The 18,920-nt window shown below is 37.0% G+C and overlaps 1 long non-coding RNA gene across 6 annotated transcripts; it reads left to right on the top strand.

The window, feature by feature from the left end:
* Window positions 1–3,437: 3,437 nt before the first annotated feature.
* LOC143859094 (uncharacterized) lies at window positions 3,438–18,210 on the top strand. 6 transcript variants are annotated; one of them, XR_013239144.1, is made up of 8 exons: window positions 3,438–3,510; window positions 3,915–3,986; window positions 5,140–9,034; window positions 9,194–9,401; window positions 14,686–14,773; window positions 15,799–16,004; window positions 16,095–16,298; window positions 17,702–18,210. It is a non-coding gene; the product is annotated as an uncharacterized LOC143859094 (long non-coding RNA). The 6 variants fall into 6 exon arrangements; XR_013239143.1 differs by lacking the exon at window positions 3,438–3,510 and adding an exon at window positions 13,422–13,478 and having other exon boundaries at window positions 3,517–3,986; XR_013239141.1 differs by lacking the exon at window positions 3,438–3,510 and having other exon boundaries at window positions 3,517–3,986.
* The last annotated feature ends 710 nt before the right edge of the window (window positions 18,211–18,920 follow it).

Raw genomic sequence — 18,920 nt, 5'->3', positions numbered from 1 at the left:
TGAGTTAGCAAGAAAGCAATTGAACGTAAAACGGTCGAATTTAGGGGCTAAGATATATAAAGAAGTGGAACGGCACTATGACATGCATTTTTATTAGGGCTCCCATGAGATGCAGAAGTCGGGTCTACCCACACGACATAAACATGACCCTGACCATCATCTGGTTGGCCGCTGATGCAGGAGCATCCCCTTGGAGTGTTTACAGCGGCTTCTCATGGCTTTTTGGCTTAGATTTTTCTTGTTCCAATTGCATTAGTTTCATATTGGGTTAGTTCTAGTTCCTTTTGTCCTTTTGGTCATTTTGAAGTTCATAGAGGTAGTTTAGGGAAATCCAAAAATGTAATGGGCAATAAGAGCCTACTTCTCATTTTTAAGATTAAGAGCTTTTGAATTTGACTTTGGAACTTTGGGAGAATTTGGAGGGAGTTTTCCTTTCTATGGAAAACTCTTGCTGAAATCCAACCATAGCAAGGAGACACCTAGCTTGGATCTCCAGCTCTTCACTTTGCGTCTCAAACTACCTTGTGTTTGTAAGGATGTTGTTCCTTTACCCTCCAAGCGTCTCCACTCTCCATGCTTGAAATCAGCTATTGTGTATGATTTCGTGAATAATATGCAAAACAAAGGATATTTCAACATGTTTCAATGGTTAATTCGTTGGAAACATGCAGCTCCTGTAAGTGAATTGTGTGTTTTTTTCCAATTTCTTTCAACTGTGGTGAAGATTCAGGAAATCGAGCTCCAGATCTTGAGCCTCTGCCCCAACTCCTCTAGATCGGGACTGCCTAATGCAGAAATGGCCGTTGTTCACATGAAATTTTAACACGAACCTTCAGTTCTGGATTAATCTGCTAGATGTGGACTTTTCATGAAGTCCTATGGAGAATTGGCCAAATTCATAAACGCATACCTCAGATTTCTCTCTTTCTATTCAGTTCTATGATTTGATTCTAGTTTGGTCCTGTGCTTGAAGGAAATACACTTTAGGAATTGGCTCTCTGCTATGTTTGAAATGTTCTATGCCTAAGATTGTTTCTCTTTAGTATCTTGTTAATTTTCCTTTTTCTCCGTTACCACATAAGCAAAACACCATGGAGGGTCTAGAGTAAAAGCAGAATTGAGCTTTGATTGAGCCTTTGTATTGAAACAGAGCCAGACTATTGCCATTGACAGCAAGGTGCACAATCGTGCACTTCCTGCCAAAAAATGCAGAGTCCGGTGGTGTTACTTCTCTTGGCTATGGAGACGAATATTTGGAGGTTGTCAAACGAGCGGTGCCTTTGACTCAAAAGCCTCAATTCCAGATTTTGAGAAATCAAAAGAAGAAAGCTTCTTATACAGGAAGTGGAAAACGGTCCCTTGGGCTTGAAACTATTCCTTATAGCAGTTCCTTTGGGCTGAAAGTTTTTCATTGAAAATCAGAGTAAAAGCTTATTTTCTCAAAGCTATTTTGATCTATGGACTGGAGAATTATAACCAGTGTTGCTGTTGTGCCTAGTACAAATTAAGCCATGCAGAATCGAAATGATAATCTAATTGGCATATTTTGGCTGTTTCCAACCATATGATCTAACAGCATACTTTGGATTGCTTGTTGCCATATACATTCATATAACTGCCTGCTCAATTTAAAGTCATGCTGATTGATTTTATGAGTCAGCCTGCTCCATGACTTCTTTTAATTTAGGTTTGGACAGTAGAATCTACAACCATATCCGAACTTAGAACATTTCATTTTCGGTCTGCCACAAACCTCATTTCAAGATGAATATTTCGGTCTGGACCCGAAAGAAGTTTGAAAGAAGTATATTTCATAGCAAGCACCACTCAAATCCTTAAGCTTTGGCTTCCGCCATGACACCAAAGTGGAATTAATGCAGACCTTGCAAGCCTCGAACATTGCCTCTTCAACTACCCTGCATCTGCCCAACCATATAGCGTAGGTCCATCAAAGGAAGGTTGTGCCTAGGCCCAACCATTGCATCTCAGGGATATCTTAGATAGATGCATCACATATTTGACTAGATTTATGGATTTTAAGGACAATGGAGGATAAGAAAGGATGGATAATAAAGGATGAGGAAGGATTTGAACGCTTCAATTTGAGTCCAACCAACTCCAACCCATAAGAACTCGAAAAAAAAGAGTCAGAGAGAGTCTGTTTCTAGTTTCTGCTCGAGCATTTCATAGAGAGGAAGTAAAAGCTTGAGTGTGTCACAAGATACTCGCCCAGATACTCGACCATGTGTTTATAATTGCACTAACTCATCTTGTCTTTTACTATTTAAACAGCTTTCAAAAAGTTATTCGCCTTCCCAAAAAGCTGTCAAAATCCAATTAAAAAGAAAAGACAAGATGAGTTTGTGCAGTTATTAAAACATGGTAGTGCCATTATCAATAGCCAAAGAAAAATCTGTATCAAATGAACCGAATGAATTCAGCCAACGAATCTCGACCGTATAAATTGGAACTTAAAGACTTTAAAAAACATATGGGAAGGGGAAAATATCCGTAACAGATGAAAGTTCAACAAAAAAAAAATGGAAATTTAAAATAAAAGGAAAAGGGGATTATGAAAATTACAAGCAATTTAATCTACTGATCTCGAACATCAAATCAATAGGAAGAAAACCCACTTGCCGTTTGTTTGATTATTTGTCAGAAAGGAGGGGTTGCAGCCGGAAAACCAACGCGAAACCCTAATTCGAATGGGTTGGATTCGAATAAAATTTGAGCATGGGGCCTCTTTTCTAGTTGCAACTTCAGTACTTGTTTTTAGCATGCGGGGTGATATATGAATGATATAATTGTCCCCTTTTCTTCCCCCGGTCCACCGTCTTGTAGTTTAAAGAGTGGGGTCACAAATACAGTAGAGGGGGTGGCCTGTGGAAGTAAGGGGGAGATAATGTATCATTTCACCCTGTTTGGATTGCAGAAATTTTCTAGAAAAGTTTGGAAGGGGAAAATATTTTTTAAAAGTCCCTACTGTTTTTTACACATGAAAAAAGATGACTTGAACTAACCCTATTCAATTTTTCCATCTGAAATGTTTTTCTTGTTATCCAAACAGGGAGAACCATTTATGTGAAAATGGGCGGTGATAAATTCACCCCTTCTAGGATGAATTCACGCCGTATTTTCTAAAATGAACCGTACAGCTCACACCATAGGATGATCCAAACCGTCCATCTGACGGGCCACAATGTAAATAGGTTGTGTACCAAAAATCATTTCCATAGGATGATCCCAACCATCCGATCTTTAGAAGTTTCCATAATGTGAGTCCCTCTTTAGATCGGAGGATTAGAATCATCCTATGGTACGTTGTGGCCCATCATCAAATGGGCGGTTTGGATCATTCTATGGTGATGGTGGTGGTGGGGATTCATCCTAGAAGGGGGTGAATTTATCATCAAAGCGTATTGTGAGCTTCTTATATGCTAGGAGCAATTAAGCCTCAATTGTGGGCTGATAAATGTTAGAGTCTTCTTGTGGCCTTGCGGAGGCTAGGTGGGGCCTAACATGGCGTTTTGCTTTCTTAGGGTTTTGCTTCTTGAAAATTTCGTTTTCCCCTTTTAGTTCTACTTTTCTTTACTGTGTTCTAAAGCATTCCTATTCATCACTTTTGTTTTTGATTTTTCACATCTAGCCTTACATCTTTTCTGATAAGATGACTTGTATTCTTTGATATTTTTGATCTAGCTTGTTGAGATTAGAGGCTAAGGCCATTGCTTATTGATTTTTACCTTTATTTTTATTTCGTTTTATTATGTTCTAAAGAATATCTAATCCTCCTTCTGTCTGTGTTTTTTTCTTGATCTATCAAATAGTAAAGAATATCTAATCCTCCTTCGTTTTATTTTTGATCTAGCTTGTTGAGATTAGAGGCTAAGGCCGTTTTATTGTTCATACAGTGATGACGGACTGATCCATGTCATTTCTTTCAATGTTGACTTCCCCTCTTAGAGACAAGGGGGAGTAGATAGGTAAGCTTTTGCTACCATCCTTTTTCTTCATAATATTAATAAAAAAGAGACTAGGGTCGGAACTCCTTTCTTTGTTTTTTGATTATATACTTATAGATGGTTGTTTTATACCCATTTGTTGTTTTACAATTATATATGCGCACATGGAACAGGTGATATAGGAAAAAAAATAAGAAGGTATATCTCTACTTCACTTTATCTTTTATTTTTGGATGGAGTATATGGATTTCTTCATTTGCTACCCATTCGTTATCTCTCGCTTATCAATACTTTACTTAATACCATGGTTTTAAATTTCCACCGAAACAGACACAAAATGACCGAAATGTTTCCATTTCCATCCCCACCGAAACCGAAATGACCAAAATGCATAAACCAAAATTGTAAGTGTAATAGTTGTATACTATATTAGTATGTATTATATAATTATATTTATATGAAGTGAATGCAAAATGATTTGCATTATTTATAAATATTTATATGAATTACATGTGAAATTTGGCCGGTACTAAATTGTTTGACATGCGCAACAGTGCCTGTCATTAGGTGTTTGATGTTTTAAAACCATCATGGATGGTTGTCATGCTTATATGAAGTGTGTATTTGGGCTTATTCTAGGCTTCCCAGAAGTTTAATCTTTAAATTCTACCATCTGCATATGTTTTCATACGTTTCCTTGATTTTACAGGATTTCCTCTGAAATTTCCAACCGAAAATGAAACATTTCCATTTTCGTGGGGTCCGAAATTGAAACCGAAACCGAAATTTAGAACCTTGCTTAAGACTACTACCACAACTTCGCAATTACTACATTCCTCTGATGCAAAAATGTCGATCTTACCAAATATCAGCTCGATTCATATCGGAGTTGACATTTGACAATGACAGTCCAGACTTCTCCATTTCTAGTTGATTTATAATGATTTTCTAATTTTAGGGATTCAATACCAATTTTAATATAATTATTAACTTTATTTTGGCAAATTTGTTCATGTCTTGATGCTTTCCTGTTTAAAATTTGTTATGTAGGGATCTTTTGCTCATGTTGTTGTGCAATAAATAAAGATGGAAATGTAATGAATTTATATAGGTACTTATTTGATGTATTTGGTTTATTTTTTCATGTTGTAAATCGTTTGGACTTTGGATGCAGATCTTAGCGGGAAGATAAAAAGCTGTATGAGAAGGGCCGAATGGGATTCAATGAACGAGAGTGGTGGAAATGTTGGAGGAGGAAAGGCATGCATTTCTGGATGATTTTGATGAAATGTCGAAAATGGGCCCTTGGGAATTGACTTTGAGGAAAATGTGGGGAAGACGGAGGAGATGCTTCTAGATATTGAGAAGCGTGATGCGATGGAGAAGGGGAAGGCGCTGGCCAAGGGGAGTAGGGAGAAGCGTGATGCTTCTAGAATTGACTTTTTTCTATTCGATGTTTTTTATCTTTGAGGTCTCTGATTTTCTGAAGGTTTGTCAAGGTTTTTGTATCTTGTTTTCTTGGTGGATGAAAGGGGATGCTGTTTATGGTTTGGTGATGGGAACCATTACCCTTATTGATGAAGTAGACACTAAATGAGATTTTCTGAGTGTGCTTGAGGGACCTTGGTCCTTTGCCGCTCAAGGATTTTTCCTAGGGTAGAAGGGTACATGAAATGTTTTTTTATGAAATGTTTTTATTAACTTTTTGATGAAGATTCTGTTTGGTTGCTGGTGGAGTTGGCAAACGGGTGTATATTTTGGATGCTCTTTGGGCATAAGAACCTGTTCTATGCCATTCATATGTTAAGTCAGGGGGATAGAAATTATCATGGGCTGTTTCTGTGGATGGTTATGATGGTGGTTATTTTATATGGGCGTGGGTGTAGATGGATTTTTTTTTTATGTTTTCTTTGGTCCAGATGTATGTTCCTGGATTCTCATGCTATGTAAACCTAGTGGGACTACTTGTCCCCGATGTAACTTTCATTGTATGATATATAAGTCATCTTTCAAAAAAAAAATGGTTTGGACTTTGGGAATTTGTCCTGTTTCATTTTGAAAATGGTCTGGTTTACCAAAACGTTTAATATTTAGTTACTTTTATTGCAATTTGCTTCATTGCTCTCTTTGGGCGATGAGGTATCTCTTTTTTAATGTATGTTGCATGCTAGATAGCATACATTTGAATATTTGATGCATCTTCACCTCACATTTAAAGTGAACAATCTAGATTGGATTGTTGAATTATGAAATCTGTTTCTAGTTTCTTGTGACCATTGTTATTGACTAGAAACCATCATGCCTCGCATTCTGTAAACATATGTACTTCTAAAGTGTTGCAACTGACCTCCAGTGAGTTATTGTATATTGAAGTATCTGAAAGAAGTTTTACTAATGGTCTAATAGACATTAGGTGGGTGTTCATTTTGTCTGGAATAAGGATTTTGATGGGAACACTCCAAGGTATATCTTTTTTTGGAACCTTACTTCTGGACCTCATGGTAGAGGCATTGTTTGGGTGTGTCTCTAATAGATTTCTTATATGGTGCCAGGCTGTCAAGTCCCGTGTGGGCAGTTCTGCCCTTGATATTTGATCCAACAGCAGCGCACTTTTTAAGAGGCTGCTGTTGGATCAAATATCAAGGCGGTACTTTTGTCGTGCCTCCCACACGGGACTTGACGGTCGGGCACCATATAATTTCTCTTCTAATTAAGCATCATGTGTTCTTGATTTTAGCATTTGTAATGCCACTGTTAATCACTGCAGCCTCTTTTGAAGCAAATGACAATGTTAAGACCACCCAACTAGTACAATCTTGGGCCTGCAAATCCAAAAGGCTTACGAATCCTTTACACTAACACTCCCAACTATCCAGACCAAGATACAAAACAAAGAACACAAACAGGAACACACACACACACACACACACAAGACAACATAGGCTCGTGTCTATATACTTTCAGACATACCTCAGGCGCAATTTCTTCCATTTATTACACAATTTACGTTTTGTCGCTGCTCCAGATTCTTTTACTGAATTTATGTCAATTCATGCTCCAAATTCTTTTACTGAATTTATGTCAGAATTGACATTATCTACCTGTTATTAGAAAATGAAGAAATTAGGAAATGAATAGAGAAAGAAGAAATTAGAATTAAAAGAGCAAAAGCAAAACAAGGACTTGAATCCAACATAAGAGTACAGAGTGAGTCCTACCTCTATATACACACGATAAAAAAATCTTTTCTCATATAGTCTCATCATCCAAACCAGTTTCAGTGAATCTGGACAAATTTTCATCGATCAAACACATGGATGTCCATGCATATTAGATATCTACATATGCATTACGTATATGTCTTGTTCAGCTCTGGAGAGTTCGATACTGTATAATTATGAAGGAAATCCCGACGGATATAAGATATCTACATATACATTTACTCTTACATATATGCATTTCCATCTTTATTTTCAGCGTCGAACTCTACATAAGCATTTCCATCTTTATTTTCAGTATCAAACTCTACACAAGCATTTCCATCTTTATTTTCTTGTCCATGTATATAAGATATCTACATATGCATTAACTCTTACATATATGTCTTGTTCAGCTTTGGAGAGTTTGATGCTGTATAATTATGAGGGAAATCCCGACGGGCAGTGTCGGAGTGTGCCAACATAATTGGCGCATTAGGGATTGCGGGTTGAGTTTTAACTAGTAGGACTCCGTGAATTGCGCCTGCATGCAAAATAAAAATACCGCTCAAGGGAACTTGTGAATAGCACAATGCAAAGTAAATAGATAATATTACCATAACAATGCTAAATTGAAACCATTGTGTCATCTTGTATCTAAATCTAAACAATACTAACCATTCAAAAAAAAAATATTAACAATGCTATTACATATCAATGATCAGTATAATTTTTGAATTGATTAGTTAATGTGTTTAAAAGAGGCCTCAACATCCTCATTTACTTTTTTTTGTAGATTTGTAGTGAGCTTGTGTTTTTATTTCTAGTGAGATGTTTATTTTCTTTTCATCCTTATTTGTAGTTAGGGTTAGTTTGTTTGACGCACTTGCCTCGGAATCCTGCACTATTTTTTGTCAAACAACGTTAATTTTGCATTTCTCTTCGTTTTTTAATTTTATTAAGTCTATGCGGAATCCCTATCGGGTGATGTGGCAGGTGATTTCCATTGCTAAGGTTTTTGTCTCTGGGGCATGGGTTTTGGGTAATTTCTATCCAAAATCCATCTTATTGTAACCAACATCTCCATACTGCTCTCTCCCCTCTCCTCTCTCCCCTCTCCCCTCTCCCCTCCCTCTCCCCTCTCTCCTTGCCTCCTCACCTTTTTCGCAACCATCACTCTTCTGTGAGGCGTCACACCAGCAAGTATCTCTCTCCTCACTCTCTCGACTTATCTCTCTCGTCTTTCTCCTCTCTCTCTCTCTCTCTCTCAATCTATTTTGCTTATTTTCTTCTTGTTTTTTGGGGGTGATTACTATTTTGGTTGACATATAACCTATTTTCATTTTTTTCTTGCCTTTTGTTTGCTACCGTGATTTTTCTTTGCTTTTTTGTTTTTCTCGATTCTCGTATTTTTCCCAGTTTTTTGTTTTTCTTGAAGTCAAACCTATTTTTGTTTTTTGTTTCTATTTTTCCCTTGTTCTTTTCTTTTCTGGTTTTTTGTGTTTCTTCAAACCTATTTTTGCTTTCTGCTGTTTTTTCTATTTTTTTCCTTTTTTGCTTTGTTGCTATGATATTTATTTCTTAAACTATTGAAACTAAAACTTTTAGATCTCCCTATACCCCGATGTGAAGATGAAGAACTAAGAAGCAGAATCTAGAGTTTTGGTCTTTTGGTCATGTTGGTTGGTTAGTTGATCTGTACGCATGGAACACGATTGAAATGAAGAAGGTCGTCGCCCTTGAGATCCCCCTCGTCGCCCTTGAGATCCCCCTCAACCTCCTTACCAATGTTAAGCATGCAATCAAAGTTTTAGGACATAAGGGGTTTCGAGTACCATCTTAAAGCCAAACATCAGCATCACAAATTCATCTGTGAGCAATGCCACTATCTTTCCTGAAATATCTACATTGTTGGATCAATATTTTATGGCAAAATATATGATGAGTGATATTGACACATGCATGCCCTTATTTTCTTTTTGATTCTTATGGATTAGGTATGATGAGTGATATTGAAACCTATGTTTATAGACCATGCAGGCAATGCAAGGTCCTCCTAAACAAGAAGTTTGAGATTTTGTCTTCAACATAGAAGGGTTGACAGTAGAGAGATGCGTTGCATTTGCTAATCTTGTGAATATCGATGTGGAACACTTCAATATGATTAAAGAGCTTAATGATTGAGAGAAGCGGAAATGGATACAACTTCTAAGCCGACGTCCACCAGCCTACCTATCTGGTATGGCTTCTTTTTGGCAAAATCACATAAAAAGTCCTAACCAATCAACATGCATATTTCTGATATTGATGAATGTTTTGTTCTTCATTTGTTTAATATATAGATCAATTGACTTTCTTTACATGTGATGTGCTTTCTTCATTGAATGTTGGAAGAATTTGGAACTCTGAGCAGGTTCACTGAGCCTAGCCTGCACTTGTTAAGCTTGGCATATTAATTGCCTCTTGACCGAAGCGCCAACCCCCTCCCTTCCCCTCATACTCTAAAAAATGCAATATCTATAATATGAATGTGTCATCATCAATAAACGTAAAATACTCCCTGTATACAAGAATCTGTCTAGATATGTCAATGTATGACTGAGTATTCTGATTCTCTCAATTTCATTGCAGTAATTGGATACAAAAAGGCATAGTTTAACACATTGCACTACTTTCTTAAGGGTTATTGTTTGTTGTATAAATGTTTCCCAATTGCATTTATTTTTTTGCTATACATGTTTCCTAGTTGCACATTGCAGTACTTTCTTAGATCCAAATGGGGTCCATGCTTCTTTAGCAAGTGATTTCAAAGTCCAACCCATTTTCTTGGTTGCCTAAGTATTCTTGGTTGCCTAAGGATCCCATTATAGAGCTCCACATCACACATGGGAATTTGGCTCCAAGTCCCTCAGCTTTTGAATGACCCAACTGGTGTTGGATGCCACGAGGCAATCGATCAGACCCTCTTTCAACTTAGTGGAGTTGTGAACTTGTGATTAGCAGTCTTTATAGGACATGTAATCTGTGTTTAGGAATAACTACTTTGGTGTTTTCTCTGTATTTGTAGTTTTAGCTTCTCATGATCAACACTAAACAAGGTGGATGCTATGTCATTTTGCCATATTGAATACTAGATGGAATCCCTCTTTCAATGCATGTGGCCTTGTAACTATGATATCAGAACACACCTCTTAGACGAATGAAAATCGTCATCAGCCTCAAAACTTGATACAACCATGTTGTTCACGGATTGGAAAGGGTTCCTGAGCATAGTTAACTTATAATGGTATAAAAACTCAAATGAGAAATCAGTTTCCTATCTAAATATAATTATTGAACCTGCTAGTTCAGCTCCCGTGATTTAATTGTCAGCAGAATCCAGACATTTCTATATGTACTTTTTGGTTAACAAATCGATAAAGATAGTTATATACCTTTCTGTTAAATTGGATGAATGGGCATGTGAAGACTCTGTATTCCAATTTCTTAAATTGGATGAATGGGCATGTGAAGACTCTGTATTCCAATTTCTTAGACTTAATCATGCTTCCATTTAAAATATCGACTTCCTTAGTTTTTGTAGATTGAGGCTGGTTAGACGCTGCTTTGGAAAACATAGATGAATCATCGTGCAGATATCTTACAACAAACTAATAATCAAAGATAAAAGCGCCAAGTCGAATCAAAGATAAAAGCTCTTCCTTCTAGGATTGATCCAGTGCCCTTACCACCAAGCCACATCTTTAACCCAAAGCCCAAGAGTGTTGTACGTAGATTTACGGACCAAAAGACTCCTTCTATAGAGATTTGGAATCAAAACTAGCTTTTATACACTTCTAACAGGAAGAATGGACGAACCACGTCATCCACTAGACGTTTGAAACTGGCCATTAGGCACAGTCGCTTGGACGATCGATGTCATCCGAAAGAATTAAGGAGCATGGATTCATCTTCTCGGGTGAGCTTTTATTTTTAATTCCCAATCCTCGCACTGGCGTTGTTTCTTCTTGTTTAATTAGTTAATCGAATGCTCTGTCGATCTTGAGAGTCGTTTTCATTCAGCGTGCATCGGCGATATCATTTGCATTCTGCATGGATCAGCATTTCCTGTGACTCATTGACATTGTACATGTATTGACGTGTCGTTCACATTCTACATGTGTTGACATCCCAAAATTTGGCGCCATGTCGTACTGGAAAAAGTCCCTTTCACTTGTGTAAAGGCATCAGAGCCCAAGGAAGAAGTGAAATTCCCCTCTTCTTTGCCTGAATCCAATATTCGACCCCTTAAATTGAAGGCATTAGAGCCCAATGCTCGCGCATCCTCCACACACTAATGAGCTCACCACCCGAGTCATGCTGACCGGTCACACTGGAAATTCTCGACCGAAGCCAACACATAGGCAAAATATAATCAGTAGTACGGTATTGCAGACCCCTGTTAAAGACTTTGGTCCTGTTCGTTTTGGATTTTGAGAATTGATTTTTGGCCCAAAATATAATCAGTTTTTTGGACTAAAAACTGATTCTCAAAATCCAAAACAAACAGGGACTTAACTAGTAACTCCAATGCCTAGACCCCTTGTGACCCGTTTTCTGACACGTATTCAAACTCTCGTTCACTACAAATGGTTAGTCTCGTTCACTACAAATGGTTAGTAATGGAATTCTCTAAGCCCGTTTATGTTTTGGATTTTGAGTCCAAAACTGAACATTGGACTAAAAAATAAACACAATTTGAGTCCAATAATCAGATTCGGACTCAATTTATTCTAAAGATCCAAAACCTGCCGGGCCAAAGGACCTAATAATTGAACCCTGAGGGCTTGTCTAGCTAGTAGGAAAAAATATTTTTGACAAAATTTTCCCTAGAAAATAACTTTGCCAAGGTCTGGCACTCTTTTTTGAAGTAAAGGTTATTTCGGGTAAAAGTTGCCTTGAAAATAACCCAACGAAAAAATATGAATTCCTAGCCAATTTTTTCCCTATAAAAATTTTCCTCATTTATCGAGTGTTAAGGTTTTTTTCGCATTCTCTATCCTGCCCTCCCCGCTCTCCATCTTTCATGCTCCCTCCTCGTTTCCCATCTCTCTGTTTCTCTCTCATTATCATTTTCTTTCCAATATTGGAGCCATGATAGAGGCCCTCATGCCAGAGACTTCAGAAATTTGGGGGCTCGTATTTCTTTATTTTTTTCTCTTTCATTTTCTTTTTCCCATCTTTTTTTGGTAGGTAAGCTGAGATCAAACCTGCGACCTCAAGGTTGAGAAAGAAGGTCTCAACAATTGAGATATTGGCCCAATCCCAATCTTTTCCCCTTTTTCGTTGTTCTAGATTCTGGAGTTTTGATGAGTTTTCCTTTGTCAAATCTTTTTCTCAGGTCATTTGGGGTTTCGTTGCTCATGGGAATCAGTTCTTTCTAGATCCATTGGGGTTTTGAGGTTTCAATTGGCTATGGTTTGTTCAAACGAGGGATATTTTGAATTGTTTGCGATATTTAGGGTACCTATGAATCTCGTTTCAATTTCTTTGATGCAAAAACACCATCTTATCAAATATCAGCACGATTCATATTGTAGTTTATTTGACAGCGTCAGCGACAGTCCAGAGTTCTCCATTTCTAATCGATTTATAATATTTTTCTAATTTTAGGGATTCAATACCATTTTCGTGTAACCATTCAAAAAAAAAAAAAAACCATTTTAGTATAATTATTAACTTTATTTTAGCAAATTTGTTTATGTATTGATGCTTTCCTGTTTACAATTTGTTATGTAGGGACCTTTTGCTTGTGTTGTTGTGCAATAAATTAAGATGGAAATGTAATGAATTTATATGGGTACTTATTTGATGTATCTGGGCTATTTTTTCATGTGGTAAATGGTTTGGACTTAAGAAATTTGTCCTGCTTTATTTTTTAAAATGGTCTGGCTTACCAAAATGTTTAATATTTAGCTACATTTATTGTAATTTGCTTCATTGCTCTCTTTGGTCCGTGATGTTTCTCTTTTTCAATGTATGTTGCATGTTAGATAGCATACATTTGATGCATCTTCACCTCACATTTAAAATGAACCATCTAGATTGGATTGTCGAATTATGAAATCTGTTTGTAGTTTCTTGTGACCACTGTTACTGACTAGAAATCATCGTGCCTCGCATTCTGTAAACCTATGTACTTCTAAAGTGTTGCAACTGACCTCCAGTGAGTTATTGTATATTGAAGTATCTGAAAGAAGTTTTACTAATAGTCTAATAGACATTAGGTGGGTGTTCATTTTGTCTGGAATGAGGACTTTGATGGGAACACTCCAAGGTATATCTTTGTTTCGGAACCTTACTTATGGACCTCATGGTAGAGGCATTGTTTGGGTGTACATCTCTAATTAGGGTTCTGATATGGTGCCAGGCTGTCAAGTCCCGTGTGGGCGGTACCGCCCCTGATATTTGATCCAACAGCAGCGCACTTTTTAAGAGGTTGCTGTTGGATCAAATATCAAGGGCGGTACTTTTGTCGTACCGGCCCACAGGGACTTGATGGTCGGGCACCATATAATTTCTCCTCTAATTAAGCATTATGTGTTCTTGATTTTAGCATTTGTAATGCCACTATTAATCACTGCAGCCTCTGTTGAAACAAATGACGATGTTGAGACCACTCAACTAGTACAATCTTGGGCCTGCAAATCCAAAAGGCATACGAATCCTTTACTCTAACACTCCCAAACTATCCAGACCAAGATACAAAACAAAGAACACAAACAGGAACACACACACACACACACACACACACAAGACAACATAGGCTTGTGTCTATATACTTTCAAACATACCTCTGGCACAATTTCTTCCATTTATCACACAATTTACGTTGTGTCGCTGCTCCAGATTCTTTTACTGAATTTATGTCAATTCATGCTCGAAATTCTTTTACTGCATTTATGTCAGAATTGACATTATCTACCTGTTATTAGAAAATGAAGAAGCTAGGAAATGAATAGAAAAAAGAAGAAATTAGAATCAAAAGAGCAAAAGCAAAACAAGGACTTCAATCCAACATAAGAGTACAGAGTGAATCCTACCTCTATATACACTCGATAAAAAAAATCTCTTCTCATATAGTCTCATCATCCAAACCAGTTTCAGTGAATCTGGACAAATTTCCATCGATCAAACACATGGATGTCCATGCATATAAGATATCTACATTTGTGCATTACGTATATGTCTTGTTCAGCTCTGGAGAGTTTGATACTGTATAATTATGAGGGAAATCCCGACGGATATAAGATATCTACATATGCATTTTACATATATGAATTTCCATCTTTATTTTCAGTATCGAACTCTACATAAGCATTTCCATCTTTATTTTCAGTATCAAACTCTACATAAGCATTTCCATCTTTATTATCTTTATTTTCAGTATCAAACTCTACACAAGCATTTCCATCTTTATTTTCTTGTCCATGCATATAAGATATCTACATATGCATTAACTCTTACATATATGTCTTGTTCAGCTTTGGAGAGTTTGATGCTGTATAATTATGAGGGCCCGACGGGCAGTGTCGGAGTGTGCCAACCTAATTGGTGCATTAGGGATTGCAGGTTGAGTTTTAACTAGTAGGACTACATGAATTGCGCCTGCATGCAAAATAAAAATACTGCTCAAGGGAACTTGTGAATGGCACAATGCAAAGTACATAATTAATATTACCATAACAATGCTAAATTGAAACCATTGCGTCATCTTGTATCTAAATCTAAACCATACTAACCATTCAAAAAAATATATATTAACAATGCTATTAGATATCAATGATCAATATAATTTTAGAATTGATTAGTTAATGTGTTTTAAAGAGGCCTCAACATCCTCATTTACTTTTTTGTAGAATTGCAGTGAGCTAGTGATTTTATTACTAAAGAGATGTTTATTTTCTTTTCATCCTTATTTGTATTTAGGGTTAGTTTGTTTGACGCACTTGCCTCGGAATCCTGCACTATTTTTTGTCAAAGGGCGTTAATTTTGCATTTCTCTTCATTTTTTAATTTTATTAAGCCTGTGCGGAATCCCTATCGGGTGATGTGGCAGGTGATTTCCATTGCTAAGGTTTTTGTCTCTGGGGCATGGCTTTTGGGTAATTTCTATGCAAAATCCATCTTATTGTGACCAACTCTTTCTCCTCTCCCCTCTCCCTTCTCTCCTTGCCTCCTCACCTTGTTCGCAACCATCACTCCTCTGTGAGGCATCACACCAGCGAGTATCTCTCTCTCTCTCTACTTATCTCTCTCGTCTCTCTGTTCTCTCTCTCTGTATCTCCCTCTCTCTCTCTCTCAATCTATTTTGCTTATTTTCTTCTTGTTTTTAGGGGTGATTACTATTTTAGTTGACATCTTACCTATTTTCATTTTTTCTTGCCTTTTGTTTGCTACCGTGATCTTTCTTTGCTTTTTTGTTTTTCTCGATTCTGCTTTTTTCCCCGGTTTTTTGTTTTTCTTGAAGTCAAACCTATTTTGGTTTTTTGTGTTTCTTGAAATCAAACCTATTTTTGCTTTCTGCTGTTTTTTCTATTTTTTTGCTTTTTTGCTATGATATTTATTTCTTAAACTATTGAAACTAAAACTTGTAGATCTCCCTATACCCCGATGTGAAGACAAAGAACTAAGAAGCTGAATCTAGGGTTTTGGTCTTTTGGTAATGCTGGTTGATCTGTACGCATGGGACACGATGGAAATGAAGCCAAACATCAGCATCACGAATTCATCTGTGAGCAATGCCACTGTCTTTACTGAAATATCAACATCGTTGGATCAATATTATACGGCAAAATATATGGTGAGTGATATTGACACATGCATGCCCTTATTTTCTTTTTGATTCTTATGGATTAGGTATGATGAGTGATATTGAGACCTATGTTTATAGACCATTCAGGCAATGCAAGGTCCTTCTAAACAAGAAGTTTGAGATTTTGTCTCCAACTTAGAAAGGTTGACAGTAGAGGAGAGATGCGATGCATTTGCTAATCTTGTGAATATCGATGTGGAACTCTTCAATATGATTAAAGAGCTTAATGACAGAGAGAAGCGGAAATGGATCCAACTTCTAATCCACCAGCCTACCTATCTGGTATGGCTTTTTTTTGGCAAAATCACATAAAAAGTCCTAACCAATCAACATGCGTAGTTCTGATATTGATGAATGTTTTGTTCTTCATTTGTTTAATTTATAGATCAATTGACTTTTCTTTACATGTGATGTGCTTTCTTCATTGAACGTTGGAAGAATTTGGAACTCTGAGCAGGTTCACTGAGCCTAGCCTGCACTTCTTAAGCTTGGCATATTAATTGCCTCTTGACAGAAGCTCCAACCCCCCTCCCTTCCCCTCATACTCTAAAAATGCAATATCTATAATATGAATGTGTCATCATCAATAAACGTAAAATACTCCCTGTATACAAGAATCTGTCTAGATATGTCAATGTATGACTGAGTATTCTCTCAATTTCATTGCAGTACTTGGATACAAAAAGGCATAGTTTAGCACATTGCACTACTTTCTTAAGGGTTATTGTTTGTTGTATAAATGTTTCCCAATTGCATTTATTTTTTTGCTATACATGTTTCCTAGTTGCACATTGCAGTACTTTCTTAGATCCAAATGGAGTCCATGCTTCTGTAGCAAGTGATTTCAAAGTCCAACCCATCTTCTTGGTTGCCTAAGTTAGCAGTTGAACCCTCATAAGGATCCCATTATAGAGCTCCACACCACACATGGGAATTTGGCTCCAAGTCCCTCAGCTTTTGAATGACCCAACTGGTGTTGGATGCCACGAGGCAATTGATCAGACCCTCTTTCAAGTTATTGGAGTTGTGAACTTGTGATTAGCAGTCTTTATAGGACATGTAATCTGTGTTTAGGAATAACTACTTTGGTGTTTTCTCTGTATTTGTAGTTTTAGCTTCTCATGATCAACACTAAACAAGGTGGATGCTATATCATTTTGCCATATTGAATACTAGATGGAATCCCTCTTTGAATGCATGTGGCCTTGTAACTCTATGATACCAGAACACACCTCTTAGATGAATGAAAATCGCCGTCAGCCTCTAAACTTGATACAACCATTTTGTTCACGGATTGGAAAGGGTTCCTGAGCATAATTAACTGATAATGGAATAAAAATTCAAATGAGAAATCAGTTTCCTATCTCAATATAGCCATTGAACCTGCTAGTTCAGCTCCCGTGATTTAATTGTCAGCAGAATCCAGCCATTTCTCTATGTACTTTTTGGTTAACATATGGATAAAGATAGTTATATTCCTTTCTGTTAAATTGGATGAATGGGCATGTGAAGACTCTGTATTCTAATTTCTGAGACTTAATCATGCTTCCATATTTGATGAAGATGTAAAAGTTGAAAGAAAGAAAATGTTTTTCATTAACATTAAAAATAAAGGGGTTTTCCCCATCATTTGTTGGGTTTGTTACTAATCTAATCTCTCTCCATTATCTGCATTTCTTTGACAGGCAGAAGTTGTTCAACCCTCCTCCAGTTTCCACAGGGAAAGACTCAACATCAGGGACTCTTATACATAACTGGAGCATGGTAATGGAGATGGCACCGAGTCATGGTCGTTTTTGTACATGATAACTACTTTTAGATCAACCAGTTTGTTATATACTTTTAGATCAGATTAAAGTCTGCCCACAATTGGTGTTAAAAGAGGGGGAGCATTATCCTACAGAGGGGTGAAAAAATCACATCCCCAAACTAATTTATAAACAGTACAAAACTGACCCTAGTATATCGTTGAGGTTGTTTACTAGATCCCTTGTATTTTCTGTTGGATGTTTTTAGTGAGGAAATAATATCCGCACGCCAACTTTTTCTTACGGGGCGCACTAGCTTGTTTTTTCTTTTTTAACTGCCCGGTAAGAATTTTTTGTTTGCTGTAAATAACTTTTTGACAACTCTTTAAATACTAGGAGACAAGACCGGTGAGAGCATATATCAAAACATCGTTGTGTTGGTATCATTTCCCTTTTAGTATTGTCTTGTCAATTTGTCTGGTTATAATAGCTGGGCTTTGTTTCTTCTCTCTTGTAGCATGAGTTGAAAAACAGCTGGTCTAAGTACCTGCATCAAGCCTGTTTGACAAATGGACCTTTACGTGCTGAATGTGAATTGCTATTCAATTTTGAACTTTAAAATGTCCATTTGCAAGTCAATTAACTGTTATTCATTGAAATTTGCGTAGTCTTTTTGTACCCAATTGTCGTGCCCTATTTGTGGTAAAATTATTCACCCACTCCAAGATCTCTTATCCCTATTTGTACTGTTAACAGCACAAACCACGTAAGGAAGGCAATATGAAATCAACTAAAGTAGTTAATCCAGATATTATACTAGAAACTTGGTAAGATTTAATTAGCTTTAAGGACCAAAAGACTCCTTTTATAGAGGTTTGGAATCAAAACTAGCTTTTATACACTTCTACTAGGCAGAATGGATGAACCACGGTCATTCATTAGACGTTTGAAACAGGCCATTTGGCACAGTCGCTTGGACGATTGACCGTCCCTGTGCGCTGTCATCTGAAAGAATTAAGGAACATGGATTCATCTTCTCAGGTGAGTTTTTATTTTTAATTCCCAATCCTTGCACTGGCATTGTTTCTTCTTGTTTAATTAGTTAATCCTTTTCACCTGTGTAAAGGCATTAGAGCCCAATGAAGAAGTGAAATTC

This window comes from Tasmannia lanceolata, unplaced genomic scaffold, assembly GCF_043159265.1.
Source record: "Tasmannia lanceolata isolate RefF3 unplaced genomic scaffold, GAP_Taslan_0.1 ptg000029l, whole genome shotgun sequence".
Taxonomy (NCBI): domain Eukaryota; kingdom Viridiplantae; phylum Streptophyta; class Magnoliopsida; order Canellales; family Winteraceae; genus Tasmannia; species Tasmannia lanceolata.
The sequence above is the reverse complement of the archived record's forward strand: the minus strand, read 5'-3'. Positions and strand labels throughout refer to the sequence as shown.